At 43.4% G+C, this 27,272-nt stretch overlaps 1 protein-coding gene across 2 annotated transcripts in view; it reads left to right on the top strand.

Moving 5' to 3' along the window:
• Positions 1-27,272, top strand: part of CPQ (carboxypeptidase Q) — a 414,103-nt gene that overhangs the window by 197,543 nt on the left and 189,288 nt on the right. The gene's annotated exons all lie outside the window — the stretch shown is intronic.

The following is a 27,272-nucleotide window of genomic DNA, read 5'->3' as shown; positions in this document are numbered from 1 at the left end:
GTTCTAACACTGTCCAAAAGCTGCGTTACTAGTTTAATCTAGCTGTTTTGGTAGATGAAGGTGTCTTACTTATCCGTAGTTCCCACATGCATTTCATGTAGCTAATCTCATTGGGTTTGATGTTGTAGTGGCAGTCAAGCAGGTTTAGGTTCTCACTTCGAGTCCAGGAATGGTTTGTTCCAGTACTCTACTTTTCATCAGATTGCCCTGCTTCCCTAACATCTGACGTACACCTTGTTAATCCGGGTGACGTCCAAGGCGGCGTGACTCTCTTGGTTAGTATTAGTCCCATATTACTGATGTGAGCAAGGTATATATAATTTTAAATAATAATATAATATATATATTTTATATAATATAGAATATATATATTTAATAAAAATATAATTTAAATTAAAAAAAGACACGTTTTGGGAGAACCTCCCTTACTCAACTCTAAAGCATTTCTGAGCAAAAACACATATAATTCAAATTTAAATTGTGATACTGGGGTTTAAGCAGCATGAGTGCAGATAAGACACAGGTCTGATACAAAATAGATCCCAATCTTACAGTGATGTAAAAAAGTATATATTATATTATATTTATAACAGCCCAGCAGAAATACCAGATAATTTAATTTACCAGCCCTGTATTTGACCCTGCAACTTACCAAAACCCCCTAAAGTATGCACATACTTTTGGGACATCACTGTATACATATATGTCTGTTTTATTGCAGTAAAAGCTAACATTTTGTATTCTGAAATTCAGTTAAAATGCCACGCAGAACTTGGAAAATACCACTTTTCTCACACTTCTTTATATTTTATTAATATTAAATTGTTTCACGTATACATATTTGAAGTGAAATGAAAGCAGCTTTTCTCTTGAACAAAATTATCTATAAAAAGTGTGGGTGCACTTAATACGAAAGAGGTAAATTATGTTTGAACAGACATATAGTTAATTCCAGGTATTGTTTTGATTCAGAACTTGGGCAATGGCCTCCATCTTTAAGGAGTTGAAGAGTGCTGAGGATCTTAATTTGTTTTGGTTGATTACCGGGATCTAGGTGAGCAGAGATCCTACTATCTAGCTCCGGAACACAAATGTGGTATCCGTACAGGAGTGTTTATCACCAATTGACTTATTTTTTTAAATCCACTGTTAGGAGGTACATAGAACTATAAAAGTAACATTACTTTTCAACTTATCACTTGTTACTTATCAAGACTTTGCAGGATCAAATGTAAATTGACTGTTTCCATCTTTCAGGACAAACTTGATTTTATGTGAAATGTTCAGGTCAAATGTTATGTTATTGTTAACCTTCACGTATAACTATTAACAATATTCTCCATTTGTCCATATGAACTCTTTTCCATGTTTCTCATTAAAAAGTACTTAAAGTACTTAAAGTGCTTATATAAATCTCTTGATTGAATCCTGGCTCATTTATAAAATTAGACTAGCTGATTGTGAGGAGAAAGATATTCATGATAGTGATTAATGATATTCAGGTGCTATTCACTAGACTGCTATTGTGTTATACATTGAAATTCAGCAGGAGATGTCTGGACTTTTCACATTGCTAAAACATTTAGTAAACTCATTCTATAATAATCTAAATTCAGTGACTGAATCCTATTGTAGTGAAAGAAAGCTGGAGCCTAAAGTGTGTGCCATTTACAACCGGGAACCAATACGATAAATACACATATTCAAACACCTGATCTCATTTCATTTTAGTCACAACTGCATGAGTTCTTAAGAGCAGTCCCCAGAGCAAGCTTACTACATATTTACCATGCATGTATGTATACATAAATTTGTCATTTAAATAATGCATCAAAAATAATTTGCCCTTAACATTTTCTGTTTGCAGCAATCATTGATCTATGATTTATCTTTGACGGTGACTGCTGAGACCAGGAACTCTTGGAGAAATTTCTGCCAATCAGTGGTCTCCATTCCATGCTCAGTAAAGCTACCATATGTCCTTAGTAATGCCACGTTCAAGTCAATGGTGGTGGCTTATGACAGTCATACATATGTGATCATCTATCGCAGTGATCCTCAACCCTCTCCTCAAGGCATACCTAATAGTCCAGGATTTAGGGATTACCCAGGTGTATCTACGGTGTTTTTTTCTCTTTCTTTTTCTAAACACCTTAGACATATCTAGGTAATCCCTAAATTCTGCACTGCTAGGTGTGCCTTGAGGAGAGGGTTAAGGAGCAATGATCTATCATATTTTAGTTCTTAGAATTATTGGGGACACAAGTGAAAAATAAACTCTTTGCAGTAAACATCATGCAGTACACTCCTCAAAAGGACTTTAACAATTCATATTACTATTATTATTTATAAAGCACCAACATATTCAGCAGCATTGTACAATAGGAGGACTAACAGACCTGTATTTATAACCAGACAAGTTGGACACACAGGAACAGAGGTGATGAGGGCCATGCTCTTACATGCTAGAGGGAGTGGGGTATAGTGACACAAAAGGTAAGGGTAGGGTAGAAAAGTGTGATGTATGGGTGTGTGTGAGTGTGTGAGTGTATGAGTGTATGTATTGTGATGTATGGGCATTGGGCAGTTGGGCTATTTGGCTGTGAATGATGCACTTCCTTTCTTGTGGTTCTTTACTTCCTGTTCCTGTTGGCAGTTGGTGGAATGTTCGAGGGATTTGAAATGGCGGCTGCAGAAACCCTGTGTAACAAGGTTGCAATATGAAGATCCTGTTATATATGTATTAATAAAGTGAGTACTTCGTTATACAGGAATTATTGGCTAATTTGTACAAAACATCACAAAAAGTACTCACTTGGGGCTATGGGTGTTTTTTTATTTATTTTTTTATGACAGTTGCAGGGCAGGAAACAGGGTGCAGGGAGGGAAAGCTGTTTAATTGAAATGCTTTCCTGAAGAAGTTAGTTTTCAATGCTTTTTTGAAGGAATGAAGACTGGGTAAAAGTCTAATAGAGATGGTAAGGGAGTTCCACAAGAACAGTGCAGCACCTGATTAGTCTTGAAGGCAAGCATCAAAGATAGGAGTACGGGGCAGAGGATAGGCGTAAGTGTTCGGCAGAGCATAGGGGCCTAGACGGGACATACTTGTGTATTAGGGAGGATAGCTAGGTTGGAGCAGCATTATTCAGAGATTTAAAAGAAAGTACCAGAATTTGAAATTGAGCCCTGTATCTTACGGGAAGCCAATGCAGAGACTGACGGAAGGGTGGCGTGGGCGTACAGGAAGATGAATAATGCCTTGATTTCTCATCCAATTTTGATTTTGTGAGGACTTGCAATTTTGAAGGTGTTAAAGAGAATAAATAAAGCCACATTGTTGGCCTATAATCCTAAATTGTGAAAGATTTTCATAATCACATGAGAATTCCCAACTTATGGTGGATCTATATGAACAATGGGAATGGTTACTGTGGTTCATTGGACATAATATTATTTTGCCATCCATCTACCCAAATAAATGACAATCCCAGGGGGATTCCCAAGACCCATCTACATTTCTGTACCTAGAAGTGCTATATTAATCAGTCCTGTAAGTGTTTAAGTAATGCTTAAAAGGGCTGAAGTATTGAGGAGCTGTCCCTTTAAGAGAAGCAATAGTTTTCATGACAACATTCATGTTTAAAGGTATACACAAATTAAAAACAGCCATTAATGTATATATAGGCACTATGACTTTGTTATGCTTTAGAAATTTAGTAAACAGAAAACTTCATGTGCTTTTTATTAACTTTGTGAATGTGTGTGGTTTTGATGTGCTTCTCTGTAAGACATATAAATGTTTTGTGAATAAACAAACACTTGACTAAACTTTGTTCTTCTAATGAACTGTCTTTCTATATAAAACAAACAAACAGCGCCATGGTCTATTTACATATATATACCTTATGTCATTGAGCTCAAAGATCATGTTAGGCCGTTGGATGTTTTTTTACTCACTCAGAACTTTGTGTTTTTGTTTCAACATATTTGGGATGATTTGCTAAACTGTGAGTTGTGGCATAATTAGAACCAAATTGCGCCATTTAAGTAAAAAGACAAACAAAAATGGATTACGGCCTTGCGGTCAATAGTGCTGGGACTCTGAGAGGATGCCTTTGTAAGGGATCCCAAGATTTCTGAAGGAATGCCTGGAGTGTCCATTTAATATTTATCTGATGTGCTGTAACCTATTTCAATATGTAGGTTATTTCAGGATAATTAATTGTAATGTCAGGCTCTGCTAATTACCATGTTTCATTAAAGGAATATTCCAAGCACCATAATTGATACAATTGATTGCTCCCAGCCAATAAGCTATACACTATACTCCCAACAAGAAACCACTGGGCCCCTTTGTGAAAATTGCCTAGGTCCCCCCCCATCTATCTCTCCCCCCCTGCCTCACAGCCCCTCAATGTGTTTCATTCCCCCCCACAAATCCTCAATGTATCTCATTCCCAAACAGCCCCTCGATTTGTCTCATTCTCCTCCCAGCCCCTCCATGTATCTTATTCTCCCCCTCAGCCTATTAATATGTCTCATTTTTGCCCTAGCCCCTCCATCTGTCTCATTCTCCCACCAGCCTCTCCATGTCTCATTCACCTCCCTCCCCCCGCATCTCTCATGTATCTCATTTTCCTTCCCAGACCCACATTTAGCGTTATTATTTAATTGTGTGTGAAAAATGCAAAAAACCTAATTTGAACGCAAATTTTGGCCAGTGTTTGTGACTAAGTGGCTACTAAAAGAGACTGGACATACCCCATTTGCAATTCCTTGGGTTGTCTACTTTTGCAAATGGTATGCCATCATGGTGGTAATTCTCATTCCTGGGCTACCATATGGTCTCAAAGGCAACGTAACCAATCTGGCGAATTTTAATGTGAAAAAACTGAAACACAAGCCTAATATTTGACTCTGCACCTTTTGAAAACACCATAAAACCAGGGCCAGATTAAGAGCCCAGTGGGCCTGGTGCTGACAATTATGATGGGCCTAATTACAGGATCATATCGACCAAAAACAGTAAAACACTCCCAAGCGTCATGTATCTGATGGAGATGGTGCTGGAGAGAAAGAAAACAGCAGCTATAAGAAAACACATACCCTAGGCTAATCTCTCACTAATTTATGTTTTCATCTTTCAAGCAAATCCATAACCCCTAACAGCAGTGTTCAGTCAAGCAGGAAGTCAATGGGCACGGTAAAAGGGTGTGCCACTGACACAAATCACGTAACCTGCCAAAAGGGGCGAACATGCCCAAAAAGAGGACATGTCTGCCCAAAGAATTAGGCCAGCCTGGCATGAATGCATGTCAGGCTGCCTGACAATCATGCAGCTGGCCAACTAAGGGCATACTCTGCAGACAGCACCCGAGCTTGGCATAAATGCATCTAATGATGCGCTCGCTCAACGCTTTCTAGAGACTGTCCCCTAGCACTCGCTGGTCCACTTGTCTCCTTACCTTCTTACTAGCAGGTAGAAGCTCCTGGTATATAGTCTGGGACAGAGAAAAGCTGTATGTAGTGAAAGGGAACATGCCACAGTGTTAGAGAGACCAACGTCTGCATTACCTTAAAGGATCACTATAGGGTCAGGAACACAAACATGAATTCATGACCCTATAGTGTTAACACCACCATCTAGCCCCCCTGAGCCCCTCATGCCTCCATTAATATAGCAAAATCTTACTGTATTCAAGCCTGAAGCTGTAACTCTGCATGCTGTTAGACTCAGAAAAACAAGCAGTCTGCTGACATCATTAGAAGTGGTGGCCTGATCCAATCACAGTGCTTCACCATAGGATTGACTGACAAAGAGGCAGATCCGGGGCAGAGCCAGCATGATTCAAACACAGCCCTGGCCAATCAGTATCTTCTCATAGAGATTAATTGAATCAATGAATCTCTATGAGGAAAGTTCAGTGTCTGCATGCAGTGGGAGGAGATACTGAATGTTTGGATACATTTTAGGCAGCCATGACCCAGGAAGGATCTCTAACAGCCATCTAAGGAGTGGCCAGTGAAGTTATCACTAGGCTGTAATGTAAACACTGCATTTTCTCTAAAAAGACAGTGTTTACAGCAAAAAGCCTGACGGTAATGATTCTACTCAACAGAACAAATTCAATAAATTATAGTTGTTCTGGTGACTATAGTGTCCCTTTAACTATATTCATTGTCAGCCAGTCCACACAAGTTTTGTTCCCATGCATCCCTCTTAAGTTTCCATACTTAAGTAAGAGTATGTGAAAAGTAGTTAGGGTTGCCACCTTGGAAAAACATACCGGCCTTGCTAATTTGCATAATTAAATATGTATGGGTGACATCACATGATGTAAATCACAAGGAGTGACATAAGAGAAAATGCTGTAAAATCACCAAAAAAACTACTTAGTTTGATTCTGCTGTTTAGATGGATACCTCCCAGTGCCCCTATGTCTCCCAGTGCCCCCATGTGTCGATTACTCCAGGTCTCAGTGTTCCTATGTATCAGTGTCTCAGTGCCCCATGTCTCCCAGTGTCCCTAGTGTCGTGTCCCCAGGTCTGCCAGTGATCCTATGTATCACAGTGTCTCAATGCCCCATGTCTCCCTGTGTCCCCATGTATCCCAGGGTCCCCATGTCACTAGGACACTAGGAAGACGGGGAGACCTGGGGACACGGGGGGACCAAGGGACACGGAGACACCAGTGACACTGGGAGACTAGGGGACTCTGGCTGGGACACATGGGGACACTGGGAAAATAGGGGATACTTGAAGACATGGGGACACAGACACCAGGGACACAGACACTAGAGACACTGGCTGGGGGACATGGGGACATTGAGACATGGGGGCACTGGGAGACATGGGGACACTGAGACACCAGGGCCACAGACACTAGGGACACTAGCTTGGAGACATGGGGACATTGAGACACTTGAGGCACTGGGAGACATGGAGGCACTAGGAGACATGGGGACAGTGAGACACTGGCAGACTGGGGGCACTGGGAGACTAGGGGTCACTGAGACGCCAGGGACACTGGCTGGGAGACATGGGGACACTGAGAGACATGGGGACTCTGTGTCCCCATGTGTCTCTGTGTCATAATGTCTCCCAATGTCCCTTAGTGTCTCAGTGTATGTCTCCTTGCAGCCTTTCCCCCCATCCCTTACTTCCCTGAGCTGTAGGCTGTCTCTGCAGGGTGGGAGCTGCTGTCTGGACTCTCTGTAGCTGCTCCCCTGATCAGTGATTAGAGATAGGCAGGGCGGGATATGCTGGAACTTCCTATCCCTGCCTCTCTCCATAAACAGCGACCCCTACTGGCCAGTGCTGGTTTTGCATAGTAATCTCTTGTTTATACTGAGAAAAATACCAGCATTTGTATTGCCAGTATCACTGTAATATTGGAACCAGCCAGGCAGCCTCAAATACTGGCTGTGCCAATAAAATAAAAGCCAGGTGGAATCCCTAAGAGTAGTGTGCAAAAAAAAAAAAAAAAAAAAAAAAGTAAAATTTTTTTTTTTTTTTTTTAAATCAATGGGCCTATTCCATGGGCCTGGGCCTGGAGCTGCAGCTCCATCAGCCCCTATGTTAATCCGGCCCTGCATAAAACATGTACATGAGGGGTACTGTTATGCTCTGGACACCTCGCTGAACACAAATATTAGTGTTTCTGTCACAGCTTACCTTAGTTGGAAGTCCGGTAGGAAGAGATTTATGCTCACCCTTGCAATTAAACACAGGCCAAGGTGGTCAGGTACAAATTCACCTACCCTGTGAGTCTGTGCACAGGGGCTGTGCATGATATTGCTCCAAGTCGCGGTACAGGTAAGGACACAAGCAGGAGAATCGTCAAGGTAAGCCAAAGTCAGAGGATGCCAGAAGTCAGGATATACGGTAAGAAAGCCAAGGTCAGGAGCCAACTGGAGAACATTGGAATCACGAATACTAAAACAGGAACCAGAGTCAAGGAACTGACACAGTTCCCAGGGCAAGGCAGTGCTTGAATACCCAGCTAATGCTGAACTGATTCAGGTGGGCTAGATAGGCAGGTGAGAGCCACTGGTGAATTCCAGCCCCCTAGTGCTGCAGATAAGACAGGATTGGACGTCAGGCTGATACATGAGCTGAAATAGTGGCTTAGAGGCAAGAAGGCAGGCTTGGGGTACATAAGGACTCAGGTTTAAATCCCTTGTTGGGCATTTCTAGGGTGACCATTTCTGGCTCTCTGGAATTCACAGCAAGAACTGTGACAGTTTCAAAACTGTAAAACGTATCACAGGAATTATATAGTCAGTGTAAGCGCTGTTTGTGTGTGAAAAATGCAAAAAAACATAACTTTCACTGATGATATCATCGTTGTAATACATTTTACTGTTTTGAAACACTAATATTTGGGTTCAGCAATGTCTCCTGAGTAAAACAGTACCACCATGTACAGGCTTTATGGTGTCTTGGAAAGTTACAGGGTCAAATATAGTGCTAGCAAATTAAATTCTCTGGACTTTCTGCCTGGGTAATCAGGCAGGTCCTGCAAATTGTAATTAATATTATTACTTAATTATGTAAAAATATTATATAAATATATACGTATAATTAAAATATATATATGTATTTATATATATATTTTTATTATATATAGGTATATATAGTGATATGTACATATAGATTTATGTATATAGATGTATATATTATTTCGTTCTAAGTGTATTTTGATGAGATATATATATTAATATCAATATTTGATATTAATGAATGAATATATATTAAATCAAAATACAGTAAGAACCAAATTAAACATATATATATATATATATATTATTTTTTTAATTTATTTTTTAACGTATTTATAGATTTATTTATTATATATATATATTTAATATCAATCTATGTGTATTTTGATAATATATATATATATATATATATATATAATTAAAATACACTTAGTGTATGTGTATGTATGTGTGTGATCTAAGCATGACTACCTGTCATTCTAGGCACTCCCCCTGCTGGCACTGCTATGAACGGCTATTCCGTCCGTGGGTTTGTGAGGTCCTCGGAGGGCCTTATGGGCAGCAGGGGGACTCCCTGGGATGTCAGGTAAGTCCCCCCCATCGCAATCGCCGGAGTGGGATCGCCGGCAAGCAGATATGTGGGAAGGACAACGTGAACGTACTATAGCACCCTCTCCGTCCTTAAGGGGTTACCCTGTCGTGTCTAAAATGTTTTCTTTTCTTTATAAATGCACCGTAGACACAAGTGGGTAATCCCTAAATCCTGGACTGGTAGGGGGCACTTGAGGACTGAGTTGGGAACCCCTGCATTTAAGAACCAAAGACAATCAATAGCATGACTATTACAGAGTCTATTCTGGCATTCATTCCCATTCCTATTAAAATCAGCAAGGAGCTGTTGACAACAAATGCACAGATTATAACATGCCATGCCAAATTGGGCTGATGGTCTGGAACATTGTTGGTCCTTGTGGTGTTAATTAGTATAACTGCAGAATAATGCAAAATACAGATTAAGAGAACAGTGCACACACAAAAAAATAATAATAATCTTATCAGGCTACTTAAAATCCACTAACTTGGCAAACAAATATGGGGATATAGTTGCACCATATAGCCATACCATGTTAAGCCCACCACTTTGTCCAAGTACTCCAATATCGGTGTGTACTACGCTAACTTTAACATAGGAGATAACACTGCTAACCGCTAAACTTAAACTATAATCTTTTCAAATATATGCTTTCCTGTGGTTAAGAAAGCACAGTGATGCTGCTATCTCTAACAGTGGAAAAAATATTGTGTCACTGTGGAATAACGCAGTCTCGGATGGAACTCTAAAAAATAGAAATCCAACCTTACTGTGGTTTCTCTAGAAATACTGAATTGGTGTATGATTAGAATATTTATTTGTTTCGTTCATCACAGCAGGCCCGGACTGGCCATCGGGCACACCGGGCAAATGCCCGGTGGGCCGCGATGGCCGTGGGGCCGAGGCCGGCAGGGGAAGGTCCCAGGACTTCCCCTGCCGGTTTATGCAGGGCCGGCACTATCCGACGCCGGCCCCGATGTATTCCATGTTGGGCCGGTGGGGAGATCAAAGATCTCCCTCACCGGCCCACATGCTATCCAATGCGGCCGCCGGCGGGGAGAGAGGGAGGGAGACAGCCTGCCCGGAGAGAGGACCCGGCGGAGCTCTAACTTGCAGCTCCGCCGGGTTCCTCTCGCGAGATCCGGAGCGTTGCCATGGCAACGACCGGATCTCGCGAGAGTGAGCTCTAGCCTGCAGGCTAGAGTTCACTCACCACGAGAACCACCAGGGAACACTGCCACTCTGCCTCCCAGTCCCAGGAACCAGTCCCCCCCTCCCAGGCTAAAGGTAAGAAGGGAGGGGGGGACATAATGCCTGTTATTTTATTTGTTTACCCCCCCCCTACACACAAAATCCATTCTAACATTTATACATCACTCACACCCATCACACTCAGCACTCTCACACTCATCACTCACACCCATCACACTCAGCACTCTCACACCCATCACACTCAGCACTCTCACACCCATCACACTCAGCACACCCATCACCCCCAGCACTCTCACACCCATCACCCCCAGCACTCTCACCCACAGCACTCTCACCCACAGCACTCTCACCCACAGCACTCTCACCCACAGCACTCTCACCACTCTCACACCCATCACACACAGCACTCTCACACCCATCACACACAGCACTCTCACACCCATCACACACAGCACTCTCACCCACATCACACACAGCACTCTCACACCATCACACACAGCACTCTCACACCATCACACACAGCACTCACACCCATCACACACAGCACTCACACCCATCACACACAGCACTCTCACACCCATCACACACAGCACTCTCACACTCAGCACTCACACCCATCACACTCAGCACTCACACCCATCACACTCAGCACTCTTACACTCAGCACTCTCACCCACATAACACACAGCACTCTCACACCCAGCACTCTCACACCCATCACACTCAGCACTCTCACACCCATCACACTCAGCACTCTCACACCCATCACACTCAGCACTCTCACACCCATCACACTCAGCACTCACACACCCATCACACTCAGCACTCACACACCCATCACACTCAGCACTCACACACCCAGTACTCTTACACACATCACACTCAGCACTCGCACATTCAGCACTCTCACACACAGCACTATCACACTCGGCTCTCACACCCATCACACACAGCACTCTCACACCCATCACACACAGCACTCACACCCATCACACTCAGCACTCACACCCATCACACTCAGCACTCTTACACTCAGCACTCTCACCCACATAACACACAGCACTCTCACACACAGCACTCTCACACCCAGCACTCTCACACCCATCACACTCAGCACTCTCACACCCATCACACTCAGCACTCTCACACCCATCACACTCAGCACTCTCACACCCATCACACTCAGCACTCTCACACCCATCACACTCAGCACTCTCACACCCATCACACTCAGCACTCACACACCCATCACACCCATCACACTCAGCACTCACACACCCATCACACACAGTACTCTTACACACATCACACTCAGCACTCGCACATTCAGCACTCTCACACACAGCACTATCACACTCGGCTCTCACACCCATCACACACAGCACTCTCACACCCATCACACACAGCACTTACACCCATCACACTCAGCACTCACACCCATCACACTCAGCACTCACTCAGCACTCTCACCCACATAACACACATCACTCTCACAACTAGCACACACAGCATTCTCACACACAGCATTCTCACACACAGCATTCTCACACACAGCACTCTCACACACAGCACTCTCACACACATCACTCTCACACACATCACTCTCACACACAGCACTCTCACACACAGCACTCTCACACACAGCACTCTCACACACAGCACTCTCACACACAGCACTCTCTAACCCATCACACACAGCACTCTCACACCCATCACACAAAGCATTCTCACACACAGCACTCTCACACACATCATACACAGCACTCTCACACTCAGCACTCACACCCATCACACTCAGCACTCACACCCATCACACTCAGCACTCTTACACTCAGCACTCTCACCCACATAACACACAGCACTCTCACACCCAGCACTCTCACACCCAGCACTCTCACACCCATCACACTCAGCACTCTCACACCCATCACACTCAGCACTCTCACACCCATCACACTCAGCACTCTCACACCCATCACACTCAGCACTCACACACCCATCACACTCAGCACTCACACACCCATCACACTCAGCACTCTTACACACATCACACTCAGCACTCGCACATTCAGCACTCTCACACACAGCACTATCACACTCGGCTCTCACACCCATCACACACAGCACTCTCACACCCATCACACACAGCACTCTCACACCCATCACACACAGCACTCACACCCATCACACTCAGCACTCACACCCATCACACTCAGCACTCACTCAGCACTCTCACCCACATAACACACATCACTCTCACAACTAGCACACACAGCATTCTCACACACAGCACTCTCACACACAGCACTCTCACACACAGCACTCTCACACACAGCACTCTCACACACAGCACTCTCACACACAGCACTCTCACACACAGCACTCTCTAACCCATCACACACAGCACTCTCACACCCATCACACACAGCACTCTCACACACATCACTCTCACACACATCATACACAGCACTCTCACACACAGCACTCTCTAACCCATCACACACAGCACTCTCACACACATCGTACACAGTACTCTTACACACATCACACTCAGCACTCTCACACACAGCACTATCACACTCAGCACTCTCACACCCATCATACACAGCACTATCATACACAGCACTCTCACACACATTACACACAGCACTCTCACACACCACATTCTTACACACATCACACACAGCATTCTCACACACACCACTTACCGCACCCTCACATACCACTTACCGCACCCTCACATACCACTTACCGCACCCTCACACACAGCACCCCTCACACACAGCATCCATCACGCACACATACTGCACCCCTCACATACACACAGAACCCCCCCAACACACTGCACCACACACATACACAATAGTTCCAAACACACACATGTATATACATACACACACACACACAGCACCCCTCACACATACTGCACCCCTAAACACATTACATTCCAGACACACACTAGATCCCTTACCCAACTCTGGATCATCTACACACATATAAACACTAGATCCCTATATACACTCTGAATCCGTTATAAACACACACTCACTAGATCTCCTACACATTCTGGGTCCTTCAAACACACACTAGACTCCTATACACATACACACACACACACACACACACTACACTCTTAACATATACACTCTGAATCCCCTATACACACACACACACACACACACACACACACACTAGATTCCTTGTAAGCAAACACATACTACACCCCTAAACACACACTTTCTACAAACACTACATCACCTATACACACACTCTATAGCCTGTTTGCACACATGCTACATCCCCTTTACATACATTCTCTACAGCCCCTAGCCACATATGCATCACATTACACCACAGGCACAACATGTCTAAAACTAACCTTATTACACAATACCACACCACAATCAGCTCACTCTACACACACGCAATACCACAAGCAGACTCCAAACACATGCACAATACTCTTTCCTGGCATTTTTGTCTCCTGGTATCCAGTTATAGAGACACCAGAGACAAGTTGCAAGGAAACACAGTGCAATCATGTTATTAAATTTGCTTGCACTGTGCAGAACAAATACAGTTTTTTTTTCTCATGCTAGAGCTCTTCAGCAGAGCTCTGCGCATGGTCTGCCCTGGAAGAGCATTGAACCAACATGCTCACTTTGAGAGGGGGCGTGCTTGTCATTAGTGATGACAAAACACACCTCCTCTGACCCGCCCCCTTCTTAGTGGGCCGCTGGGATAAAAAAATGCCCGGGCCGAATTTTTCTCCCAGTCCGGCCCTGCATCACAGTGTTGCTATGTGATAAGTCATACAGAAAAGAAGGAAAAGACATTCTTAAGCTATTGTCTAAGGACATGGGGACCACATAATGCTGTTTGTATTTAGCATACTTTATTCAGGGAATAACCAAACAATCTAAGCACAATATGATTCTTGGAATTGTTCTTTCCCAGACTATTTTGTCTAATGATTCACTTTGAATAGATCTGTCATAATTTAGCTTTTATGAAAAAAAATTGTGTGAAAGGCTTGATATCCTGGAGTCTTCTCAGTCTGTATTACTGTGTAAATATGTCTATAAGTGATGCGTAGTAAAATTCCTTTATCAACTGTGGTCTTATATTCAATGAGAATATTGTCGTCTAGGGCACATTCCCAGATAAGATATTTTAATACGAACAGTGAGTTCTTGTGCACATATATTTTATACTGTTTGTATATTTGACCTTGAAGCAACGTTGATACACATTCTTTATACAAATTAATCGATGCTGATATTTCTTCTTAAATAAAATATCACATCTTGAAAAAAAATATATATATATTTAAACGGATGCCCTAGATCACTAAAGCGCTTTAGCTTGCTTTAGTACTTAATGTGTGAAGATGGTGGTTGTGTTTTTTGTAAAAGGTAAAATAAAAAAAAATGACCATAGAGTTTCAAAAATGAACCTTGTTACACCCCCCTGGCTGTCAATCAGACAACCGGTCCTGTTACTTGCTGGTTGTTTAGCTTAGTTGCTATGCTGGGCTGTAGTGGGAGACGTGGCTTGTCATTGTCACTTTCATTTTGCATCCTGCGCTTCAGTGGTGGTAGTAGAGGTAATACTGTTCTAATTGTAATGCATCAACAATATTGTATGCACGTTTTATTATATACTATGTATTTAATAAAATAAACTCTGCAAGTTGCAACTCCATACACTTAGTAAGATGTATCTTTAATACCTTTGGTTATATGAGTAATAATTTGTGGTATTCTTAAAAGTGATTAGAGTGACATAGTTGTGGGTCAATAAGGCTTTCTAAGACAGGGCTGTGTTATTTGTTGCATAATGGAAAAGTTGATTCTGGACTTAATAAACCTTATTCCAGATCATGGCTTCTCAATCTGTTGTGTATATGCTACATAGAATTCTTACATGAATATATACCTCCCCAAATTGGGAGGCGTGGAATCAGGATGGGTGGGCATGCTGTTAGGGGGAGTCACAAGCGACACAAGTTGTGTTGCTGACGATGCAAATATTGGATGAGCTTGCCCATGGGCCTGGCATCAATCAACCTCCTGATCGGCCCCTAGCATATGCAGAGAGAGCAATGCTGAAGTGCTCGCTACATAGTACTACTTCCAGTTCCAGCACATCTAATGACATCTTACACTGTCTTGCCGGAGAATAGTTCCCTGGTATCTCTGGATCTGAAACTCCAGGGAACTATAGGACAGCAGGACGGGACCATAAAACAGAGACTGTACAGTTAAAAACAGATCAGTTGGGAGCTACCTATATTTATGGTACTTATAATGGAGCTGTAGCTTAACAGAATTTTGAATATTGATTTTACTTATCTCTGTTTAATAGATTTGTTTTGTTAGGCATGAAAAATAAAGTGAAATGTTATATCCACACCTCTTTTTTCCTGCAACTAGGCAGCACCATCTTTGCTCCCTGTCAATCATTCCTGTAACTACATATCTGGCAATATGAACAGAGAAAGGATGCAGAAAAGAGAATAAATGAAGCAATGAAATAGCTAATCATCAGTAGAATCTGTTCAACCCTTGGGGCTAGCAGGTTCAAACCCCCGGCTGGGTTGACTCAGCCCTTCACCTTTCTGAGGTAGATAAAATGAGTACCATTAAATTGGTTGATAGTAACAACCCCTGGGTTGTTTGGCAAAAGTAACATCCCCAGGACGTACTTGGAAACCAGAGTAATTTGAATGTACCTTTTTCTGTCATATGGTGGCAGTCACATATGGGTTTTGCTCCTCCCTGTGGACAAGACTTTTAACAAGCTTATTAAAAAGGATCCTCCCCCTTTGGGTATAAAGGCTCAGACCGCAAAACCTACCCCAGTCTTCTTTCTTGTCCCGATAGGGATGGACAGGACTTCGTCGTTGGTGAGACACACAGGTTGCTGTCTGGGGGATCCGGTCCGAGAGCTGCCCGGGTGGTAAGCTGAGTGGCCCATGCTCCGTTTTCTTAATCGTTACGGAGCATACTGAGGTCTGTAATTTATGCCGAGAAAGTTTCCGGCAAATACTTCCGGGAGTCGGAGCTCGCTCTGAGCAAGCGCACAGCGGTGGAACGCACGCCCGGGTGGTGTTTGCGTTCCACCTAAGCTTCCGGGTGCGCAAAGACGCATGCGCAAACGGAAGCTTAAAGAGATATTGCAAAAAAAAAAAAAAAAAAACGCGAAAATTTGAATTTAAAAGCTGTGCTAGTACCCACTGACAGCATGATGCAGATCAGAAGAGGTACGCCGTGTCACCTGCCCCCCCACACGGCTCAGAGGTATTTTGAGGTAAGATTTACAGAAAATAGATCTTTACTTTGAAATACTTTCTGAAGGAGAAAATACTTTCTAAGGAGTATCCGTTTAATTTTTTCAGATATGCAATCTTTCCTATCCTGGTTCCAGGAGAGTTTGTCCCAGACCTTGGACACGATTAAGGATTCTAAGAGGGTAGAAGCCCCCAGTCAACGAAAGATCAATAAAAGAAAAAGAGATTCCTCATCTGGATCATCTTCAGGGGAATGTTCTTCTTCTGTCGAATCGGAAGATTCGGGTTCCTCATCCAGTGAACCAGTGGGTTTTCCATCAGAGGCAATCCGTAAATTTGTTAAAGAAGTGAATCTGACCATCCTACCTCAGGGAGCAGAAAATCCTAAGAGAGGTTTTTTTGTACAACAGAGCCTAGTTGATTCTATTTTTAGGGAATGGAAAAACCCGGAAAAACGTGCCTTTATTTCCAGACACTTCAAGGACATCTTTAAGCTGGCTAGCGACGTTATGTGGGAAGATCTCCCAAAAGTTGATGTTCAGGTGGCACAGATTGCCAAGAGAACCACGATCCCTATTGGAGAAACTGCAGCATTAAAAAATCCCATGGATAAGAGAGCCGAAACCTCGTGTAGGCGAGCTTATCAGACAGCCGGTTTCCAATGTAAAGCCCTTCTGGCAGGGGCAGCAGCAGCCAGAGCGAATGAAGTTTGGCTAAATCTAGTACAAGAAAATTTTTCATCTGGCCAGGTCGTTGATCTTAGTCACATGTTTCAGAACATGCATTTAGCGAATGAATTCCTTTTGGATATGTCAGTAGAAGTGATAAAATTGGCCTCCAGGATCATGGGTTTGACTTCGGTGGCAAGACGTGCCCTATGGTTGAGGTCTTGGTCGGCAGATACGGCGTCCAAGGCAGTCCTTTGTGAACTTCCTCTGGAAAAGGCTAAATTGTTCGGCGCTCCCTTAGAGGAAATCATACGTCAGATGTCTGAAACCAAGAAGGCACTTCCTCAGGATCGAAAAATTTCCTGGAGAGCAGGCTACAGGAATTATCAATCCAGGGGTAGACGACCCTTTCAGGAAAGACCACACTATTTTCAAAGAAAAGAAAAAAACCGAAAATTTGAACAGAGTAACGAAGTCAAGAGAAGCTTCAGAGACAAAGGGAAGCGTTTTTGACGCCAGAGGTGTAGGAGGACGACTCCAATATTTTTTACCGACATGGGAACAGACCACAAAGGATCCTTGGGTTCTAAGGATTATCCGAAAGGGACACAAGATTGTTTTTCTGGAAAAGCCAAGATCAAGGTTTCTACTTTCATCCTACCAGTCCAGAAAGAAATCTCGAGCTCTAGATTGTCAGACCAGGATGCTTCTTCACAAAAGGGTAATAGAAAGAGTGCCACAGAAACGGGAATTTCGAGGAGTCTATTCAAGACTGTTTCTCGTTCCAAAACCAGACCACTCATTTCGGCCCATTCTGGATCTGAAGAGGATAAATCAGTTTATCCCTTATCACAGATTCCGTATGGAATCAATCGCATCAATTTTTCCCCTATTGCAAAACGGAGACGTTATGGTAAAAATCGACTTAAAGGATGCCTATCTACATGTTCCGATAGCCACTACTTCAAGGAAATATCTAAGATTTGCAATAAGAAGAAGAAGTCACACCGTGCATTTCCAGTTCAGGGCTCTACCTTTTGGTCTGTCCTCCGCTCCAAGAATCTTTACCAAAATCCTGTCTCCTCTAACTGCTCATTTAAGGGAAAAGGGTGTTTCTATTGTCCCATATTTAGACGACTGGCTACTGGTGGCACATACCGAAGATCAACTGCACGAGGATCTGCGGATCACTATAAAGTTTCTTCAGGACCATGGTTGGATTTTGAATCTAAAAAAATCAGTTTGCATTCCAACAAGAGTAATAGAGTTTCTCGGGTTCAAGATCGATTCAACCACCATGTCTATTTTTCTGCCCAGACGGAAGAGAATAAAGATCCGAAGATCGATTTCCAACCTCCAGAGAATGAAAAGTTGTTCATTCAGAGAGGCCATGAGTGTGTTAGGGCTTCTTACGGCCACTTTTCCCGCAGTCAAATGGGCAAGATCAAAGGTCAGACCTTTACAGTGGAACATCCTGACGTCTTGGTCAAAGAAGGAGGAAGATCTAGACGAAAGATTCCTACTGTCCCCTCAGGTGAAAAAGCAGCTAGATTGGTGGATAACCTCAGAGTGCCTGTTAAAAGGCTTGTCCTTTCTACCAAAGGTCTGGCTGATAGTCACCACAGACGCTTCAAACTCAGGTTGGGGAGCCCACTTGGGTTCCACCATGTTCCAAGGAAAATGGTCTTCCAAAGAAGCAGAGGAATCCACAAATTTCAAAGAATTGTTGGCGGTTCTGTATGCTCTTCATCACCTCAGACCTTGGTTACTTCAAAGAGCGGTCAAGATACAGTCAGACAATCGTACGGTAGTCTCTTATATCAATCGACAGGGAGGAACCAGAGCGAGAAGGCTTTACAGTCTTTGTACAGCCGTTATGGAATGGGCGCAGAGAAATCTGGAAGACATTACGGCGGTCTACATAAGAGGCAGCGACAATGTTATAGCCGACGATTTGAGCAGGGGAAAGTGGGACCAAAAGGAATGGTCGCTAAACCCGGACGTATTCAGAATCCTAACTGTGAAATTCGACGTACCAGAAGTAGATTTGATGGCAAGAAGATCAAACAAGAAGGTTTACCACTTCGCCTCCCTATTCAGAACGGATCGACCCAGTTGGATAGACGCTCTATCAATAAGGTGGGATTTTCAGCTGGCTTACATCTTCCCACCTCTGCCCCTGATCCCAAAGGTTCTCATCAAGATACGAACAGACAGGGCAAGGATATTGGCAATAATCCATTATTGGCCAAACAGAGCCTGGTTTGCCGCCCTAAAAGAGATGACCATCAGCTATTGGGAACTTCCAATGTCAGCTCATCTCATTGTGAACAGGAACCTACCCTTGAAGGTACTAGAGATGTTCAGATTGACGGCTTGGCTACTGCAAGGCTGATCCTTCGAAACAAGGGATTGCAGGATGAGAGAATAGCTGTCTTACTCCGCGCCACTAGAGTATCGACTTCTAGGATATACTTTAGAATTTGGTCCAAGTTTCTGCACTGGTGTAGGGATCACCGGTTCCCGATCTTACAACCATCAATTGATAACATTCTTCAGTTTTTACAAGAAGGCTTTGACGCTGGCCTGGGAGTCTCAACTCTCAAGGTCCAAATATCTGCTTTGAATTTTTTTCTTCTAAAGGATCTGGCAGCAAATGTTTTTATCAGAAGGTTTTTTAGGTCTATCAGCCTCAGGAGGCCTCCTAAACGATCAGTGTTTCCATCATGGGACTTAGCCCTAGTCCTTCAAGCCCTTAGTGCTACCCCGTTTGAACCTTTGGAGGAAGTTCCTTTAAAAATTTTATCTCTTAAGGTTTTGTTTCTGGTGGCCATCACCTCAGCCAAAAGAGTGGGAGAACTTCACGCCCTATCCTCCTCAGACGAATTCACTATTTTCCATGAGGACAAGGTGGTTCTTTACCCGAGACCATCTTTTCTTCCTAAGGTTTTATCTTCAAAGAATGTGAATCAACCTATTATTTTACCTTCCTTTTTTAGTGCGCCCTCATCCCTTCAAGAACACAGATGGCAAAAGTTGGACGTAAGAAGAGCGTTACGTATATATTTAAACAGAACAAAGGAATTCAGAGTGTCGGATCACCTGTTTGTTAAATTTCAGGGTCACTTAAAGGGTAAGGTATCTTCCCGTGGTACTTTATCTCGTTGGCTTATTCAGGCTATCGATTTGGCATATTCTTCCTCAGGTCTTCAGTCGCCTGCTGCTATCAAGGCCCATTCTACTCGAGCTATGGCTACCTCATGGGCAGAAAGAGCACTTGCATCTCCAGAAATCATTTGCAAGGCAGCATGCTGGTCATCTTACAACACCTTTATCAAGCACTACCGGCTAGACATTTTCTCTGCCTCTGAAGCTGCCTTTGGGCGTAAGGTGTTACAAGCCGTCGTGGCATAGGTCCCGCCCAGAGGGATTCTTGCTATATCCCATATGTGACTGCCACCATATGACAGAAAAAACAGAAATTTTTACTTACCGTAAATTATTTTTTTCTTAATATGGTGGCAGTATTATAACCCTCCCTCTTTATTAAAGTAATTTTGCATTGGATATTGGATTTGTCTGGTTTCTTTACTTGTCACGTACTGGGGTAGGTTTTGCGGTCTGAGCCTTTATACCCAAAGGGGGAGGATCCTTTTTAATAAGCTTGTTAAAAGTCTTGTCCACAGGGAGGAGCAAAACCCATATGTGACTGCCACCATATTAAGAAAAAAAGAATTTACGGTAAGTAAAAATTTCTGTTTTCCTGGTTAAATACTTTATTATTATTTTCTCCTTGTCATTTCAAATGTTTGGATTATGATGCAATTCTGTGTTTTTAAACAATAATTGTTTTTAAACAATTATCATATGTTAATGAAATGTGATTATTTGCTAATGCTAATTGTAGGGTGTAAAATACTACTCTCGATAGTTTGCTCATGAAGACAAAAATCTAATTATTCTCATGTTTGTATTCTGTTAAATGTGCCCATGAAGATATTATTTCAGCACTTAAAAACCATAACATAACTGACAGAAGTCTATTAACGGTTTTGTCAATTATGATTTTATAGAGGAGTCCTTTCACAAAGTTTATCCTATAAGTTCTTAAAACAATGCACATAGTAATATCCATGCTGTCAGAAAAAATAAACTGTATACAACTCTTTATTGACATATCTATTACGTTTTATATTCTGTTACTCAGAAATATGTGTAAATGATTTATTTATAGTATTGATCTTGGGGAATGGAAAGATTAGTTGGTCAAGGAAATTCGATTTTACAACACCTGATCTTTATTACTTGAAGTTGAAGCAAGTTGCTTATATGAGATTATAGTTCCAACATCAATAGATGTAATATATTTTATATATAAATACATTTTGCAAAGATGCAACTCAATAAATGTACAACAACATTAACAGACTATAGAAAGCCATTTGCGATGGTGGGTAATGTGTAGACAAAGTTATAACAGAAACGTTTGACAAGGTTCTAAAAGTGGAACCGTTACTATGGAAACAGACAGCAGGTCCTGTTGATTTGCTCAGTGAAGCTAAACTCCAGAGGCAGGCATTTTGCTTAGAGTACTTACCTATCAGACTTCTTGTAGAGCTGGTTGTAATTGGACAGCTACAAAATTTCTGGGCTGGATTACAAAGGGAGGACTTGCGAAGAGGATGTTTTTTTAGATATACCCCAGTAAAATTTGAATTTTAAGGTTAAAATAAACAAAATAGTAAAATTATCTGTCAGCTATGCTTTCAGATACTCCTGTTTTAAATTAGAAATTCACTTTGAATTTTCACTTTAGTAAATAACCCGATTGGACTGCAAAATCAAGATGCTCTTCTAAAGGAATAGGGAGCACTAGATCAATATAGTGAGGGTAACACAACAATATATGTGCCTCCACATATCTACAATCAAACCATATCTGTATTAACTGTAATATATATATATATATATATATATATATATATATATATATATATATTGCAATTGTATTCCTTTAAGAAGCTCACTGCTCAACATTCTAAAAAGAGAGAAATGTATTTCTATGTAAACTGAACATAACTAATTAATCCATCTCTAGAAAAAACCTCAACTGATATCAGATTACCACTTAAAAGAAAAAATAATCAGCCATACTGAAAGGTTAATCTATTTTTAAATCAGTTGATATAAATTAAAAGTATACTTTGTATCACTGGGGAGTTTTTATTAGGTTGACTCACATATGTATTATTGTAACAGTCATTTAACCTAATTTAGTTTAAGTTAAAACAATACATCTGTTCGAATCACAAACTCAGTGAATCTTACGAAACATTTTATGGATGGAAGTTTCAAATGATTCCTTGGTAGTGATGTCGCGAACATAAAATTTTCGGTTCGCGAACGGCGAACACGAACTTCCGCAAATGTTCGCAAACCGGGCGAACCGCCATAGACTTCAATGGGCAGGAGAATTTTAAAACCCACAGGGACTCTTTCTGGCCACAATAGTGATGGAAAAGTTGTTTCAAGGGGACTAACACCTGGACTGTGGCATGCCGGAGGGGGATCCATGGCAAAACTCCCATGGAAAATTACATAGTTGATGCAGAGTCTGGTTTTAATCCATAAAGGGCATAAATCACCTAACATTCCTAAATTGCTTGGAATAACGTGCTTTAAAACATCAGGTATGATGTTGTATCGATCACAGTGACAGACCAAACTCCCCGTTTAACGCACCGCAAACAACCGCAAACAGTCCATTTACACAACCGCAAACTCCCCATTTGCACAAGGTTGGATACCAAGCTAGCCATGTCCCGTTCCTTGTCCTCACTGATGTCATTGAAGGTCTCTTCCTCCACCCAGGAAGCGGGAGATGGAAAAAGATGCTTGGTCGGTCCTCCTTCTTCAAATTTGGGGCACTGCGCGTGCAATCTAATGTGCCACCAGATAGGAGTGGTGTGTTAAGTAGTACTATTCTTATCAGTTTAATCCCTGTTACGTCCCCCATCAGGGGACTTGTATATAAGGCATTGATTTTAAGAAGCGGGAGATGGAAAAAGATGCTTGGTCGGTCCTCCTACTTCAAATTTGGGGCACTGCGCGTGCATTCTAATGTGCCACCAGATAGGAGTGGTGTGTTAAGTAGTACTATTCCTGTCAGTTTAATCCCTGTTACGTCCCCCATCAGGGGACTTGTATATAAGGCATTGATTTTAAGAAGCGGGAGATGGAAAAAGATGCTTGGTCGGTCCTCCTACTTCAAATTTGGGGCACTGCACGTGCATTCTAATGTGCCACCAGATAGAAGTGGTGTGTTAAGTAGTCCCCCTCATCAGGCCTTTTTTAGTGTAATGTATCGCCCACTGTCAGTCCCTTCGGGATCCATCCCTCATTCATCTTAATAAAGGTGAGGTAATTTAGACTTTTTTGACCTAGATGACTTCTCTTCTCAGTGACAATACCTCCTGCTGCACTGAAGGTCCTTTCTGACAGGACACTTGAAGCGGGGCAAGCCAGAAGTTCTATCGCAAATTGGGATAGCTCAGGCCACAGGTCAAGCCTGCACAAGGGGTTCATCGCTCCTCAGAGTGTTGATATCTGCAGTTAAGGCGAGGTAGTCTGCTACCTGTCGGTCGAGTCGTTCTCTGAGGGTGGCCCCCGAAGGGCTGTGGCGATGCGTAGGACTTAAAAAGCTCCGCATGTCCTCCATCAACAACACGTCTGTAAAGCGTCCTGTCCTTGCTGTCGTGGGAGGAGGTTGATTACTTTCACCTCTTCCCCTGTTAGATTCCCGTTGTGCTGTGACATCACCCTTATACGCTGTGTAAATCATACTTTTTAATTGATTTTGGAACTGCTGCATCCTTTCTGACTTGCCGTAATTCGGTAACATTTCAGGCACTTTCTGCTTATACCGGGGGTCTAGTAGCGTGGACACCCAGTACAGGTTGTTCTCCTTCAGCCTTTTTATACGAGGGTCCCTCAACAGGCACGACAGCATGAAAGACCCCATTTGCACAAGGTTGGATGCTGAGCTACTCATGTCCTGTTCCTCGTAAGGCTGTTTCTGGTGGTGATGATGACCACAACTCTTCCTCTTCACGCTCATCTACGGCCTGATCCAGCACTCTTCGCAGGGCACGCTCCAGGAAGAAAACAAATGGTATGATGTCGCTGATGGTGCCTTCGGTGCGACTGATTAGGTTTGTCACGTCCTCAAAAGGACGCATGAGCCTACAGGCATTGCGCATGAGCGTCCAGTAACGTGGCAAAAAAATTCCCAGCTCTGCAGAGGCTGTACTAGCACCCCGGTCATACAAATACTCGTTAACGTCTTTTTCTTGTTGGAGCACGGCACATGTGTCAACTTGCCCAAATGCAATGCCGCCAACAAATTTCTTCCGTTGTCACACACCACTTTGCCGATCTCCAGTTAGTGCGGAGTCAGCCACTGATCCACCTGTGCGTTCAGGGCGGACAGGAGTGCTGGTCCGGTGTGACTCTCTGCTTTCAGGCAAGTTAACCCCAAGACGACGTGACACTGCCGTATCCGGGATGTGGAACAGTACCTGGGGAGCTGGGGGGGTTGCCGTTGATGTGGAGCAAGACGCAGCAGCAGAAAGGGACTCAGCCGAGGAGGTTATGGAAGAGGATGGAGTAGGAGGAGTAGAGGAGGTGGCAGCAAGCCTGCCTGCAAGTCGTGGCGGTGTCACCAACTCCTCTGCAGAGCCACGCATTCCATGCTTGGCAGCCGTCAGCAGGTTTACCCAATGCGCAGTGTAGGTGATATACCTGCCCTGACCATGCTTTGCAGACCAGGTATCAGTGGTCAGATGGACCCTTGCCCCAACACTGTGTGCCAGACATGCCATTACTTCCTTTTGCACAATCGAGTACAGGTTGGGGATTGCCTTTTGTGCAAAGAAATTTCATCCGGGTACCTTCCACTGCGGTGTCCCAATAGCTACAAATTTTTTGAACGCCTCAGACTCCACCAGATTGTATGGTAAAAGCTGGCGGGCTAAGAGTTCAGTCAAGCCAGCTGTCAGACGCCGGGCCAGGGGCTGACTTTGTGACATTGGCTTCTTACGCTCAAACATGTCCTTGACAGACACCTAACTGTGGGCAGATGAGCAGGAACTGCTCAAGGTGAGAGACGGAGGGGCGGATGGTTGAGAGGGGGCAAGGAGGACAGTAGTGGTTAATGTGGCTGAAGATGCTGGACCAGGAGGAGGATGGCGGCTTTGAGTTTCCGTGCTGCTTGTACTCATGTGTTGATCCCATAGGCGTTTGATGTGCGATCATGTGCCTTCGCAAAGCAGTTGTACCTAGGTGGGTGTTGGACTTCCCACGACTCGGTTTCTTTTGGCACAGGTTGCAAATGGCATCGCTGTTGTCAGAGGCAGACGCACAAAAAAAGCCACACTGCTGAGCTCTGCAATGACGGCATTCTGGTGGTGGCAACAGCATGTGTTGATTGGCATGCTGTCTGGCTGACCCCGGGTGCCGATGCATGCTGTCTGACTGTGCCACTAGCTCCTTGCGACGACCTCCCCCTGCTTCCAACTCGTCTCCTCCTCCTCCTCCTCTCTGTCTCCCCATCTGAACTTTCCCCCTGTTCTTCTTCTCTTCTAGCAGGCACCCATGTGACATCCACGGACGCATCGTCATCATCAACCGCTTCACTTGTATCTGACAACTCAGCAAAGGAAGCAGCAGCGGGTACAACATCATCATCATCATCACACCGTACGTGTGTAATGCTGCCTGACTGAGACATATCCCTGTTATCTACATCCTCTGGCAATAATGGTTGCGCCTCACTCTTTTCTTCCAACTTATGTGTAAATAACTCCTCTGACATACCAAGTGAAGCGGCTGTGGTGCTAGTGTTGGTGGTGGCGGCAGGCGGGCGAGTGGTAACTTGAGAGGTGCCCAAAGCTAAGCTGGAGGAGGATGGTGGTGGTCAAGGTTCCGAGCGGAAGCTGTAGAAGATTGGGTGTCCTGTGCTAGCCAGTCAACTATGTCCTCAGAACTTTTCAAGTTCAGGGTACGTGGCCTCTGAACACTGGGCATTATTCTAGGGCCAAAGGGAATCACAGCACCACGACGGCCCCTGCGGGGTGGCCTGCCTCTGCCTGTCATTTTTTTTGCGATTAGTGATACTATGCGTGCAAGCTACTGTGACAACAGATATGAGTTGCACTGGTGTGACACTGTGCCCTGGCAGGCCCTGAAACGCACACTCGTGAAGGAAACTGACTGCTATTATATTACATTCCAAAAAGTTTTTTTTTGTTAAATGCAAGCTATTGTGACACCAGTGAGTGAGTGGTGGCACTAGGCAAGTGGGCACAGTATATGTTGTGAGCCTGACACACAGGCTGGCAGGCATGCAACTGCAATTACATTACACAGAAAAAAAAAGCAGACTGTTCTAGCCCTAAAAAGGGCTTTTTGGGGTGCTGTCCTTACAGCAGAGATCAGATGAGTCCTTCAGGACTGTAGTGGACACTGAATACACTAGCCTAGCTATCAATTTCCCTATCAAATCAGCAGCAGCTACACTGTCCCTATTCTCCCTAAGAATGCAGCTTCACAATGAATGTAAAATGTATGCTGTCCAGGAGGTGGGAGGGTCTGGGAGGGAGGGTCTGCTGTTGATTGGCTGGAATGTGTCTGCTGACTGTGAGGTACAGGCAGGGTCAAAGTTTACTCAATGATGACGAATAGGGGGCGGACCGAACAGCGCATGTGTTCACCGTCTGTGGCGAACAAGCGATGTTCGCCAGGAACTATTCGCCAGCGAACAGTTCGGGACATCACTATTCCTTGGATGTCTTCACTAGATAAATAAGTATATCTGCTATGTTTAGTTTATTTTAAGTAGGGGTCCATATATAAAGCACTGACAACCCATTCAAAGAAATTAGGAAATTCTAGTCTGCATTTTGCAAATTAGTTGTCAATTTAATAAAACTTTTTAGTATCTTAAATAG

This window comes from Pelobates fuscus, chromosome 4, assembly GCF_036172605.1.
Source record: "Pelobates fuscus isolate aPelFus1 chromosome 4, aPelFus1.pri, whole genome shotgun sequence".
Classification (NCBI taxonomy): domain Eukaryota; kingdom Metazoa; phylum Chordata; class Amphibia; order Anura; family Pelobatidae; genus Pelobates; species Pelobates fuscus.
Note: the sequence above shows the minus strand (reverse complement) of the source record. Positions and strands in the feature narration are given on the sequence as shown.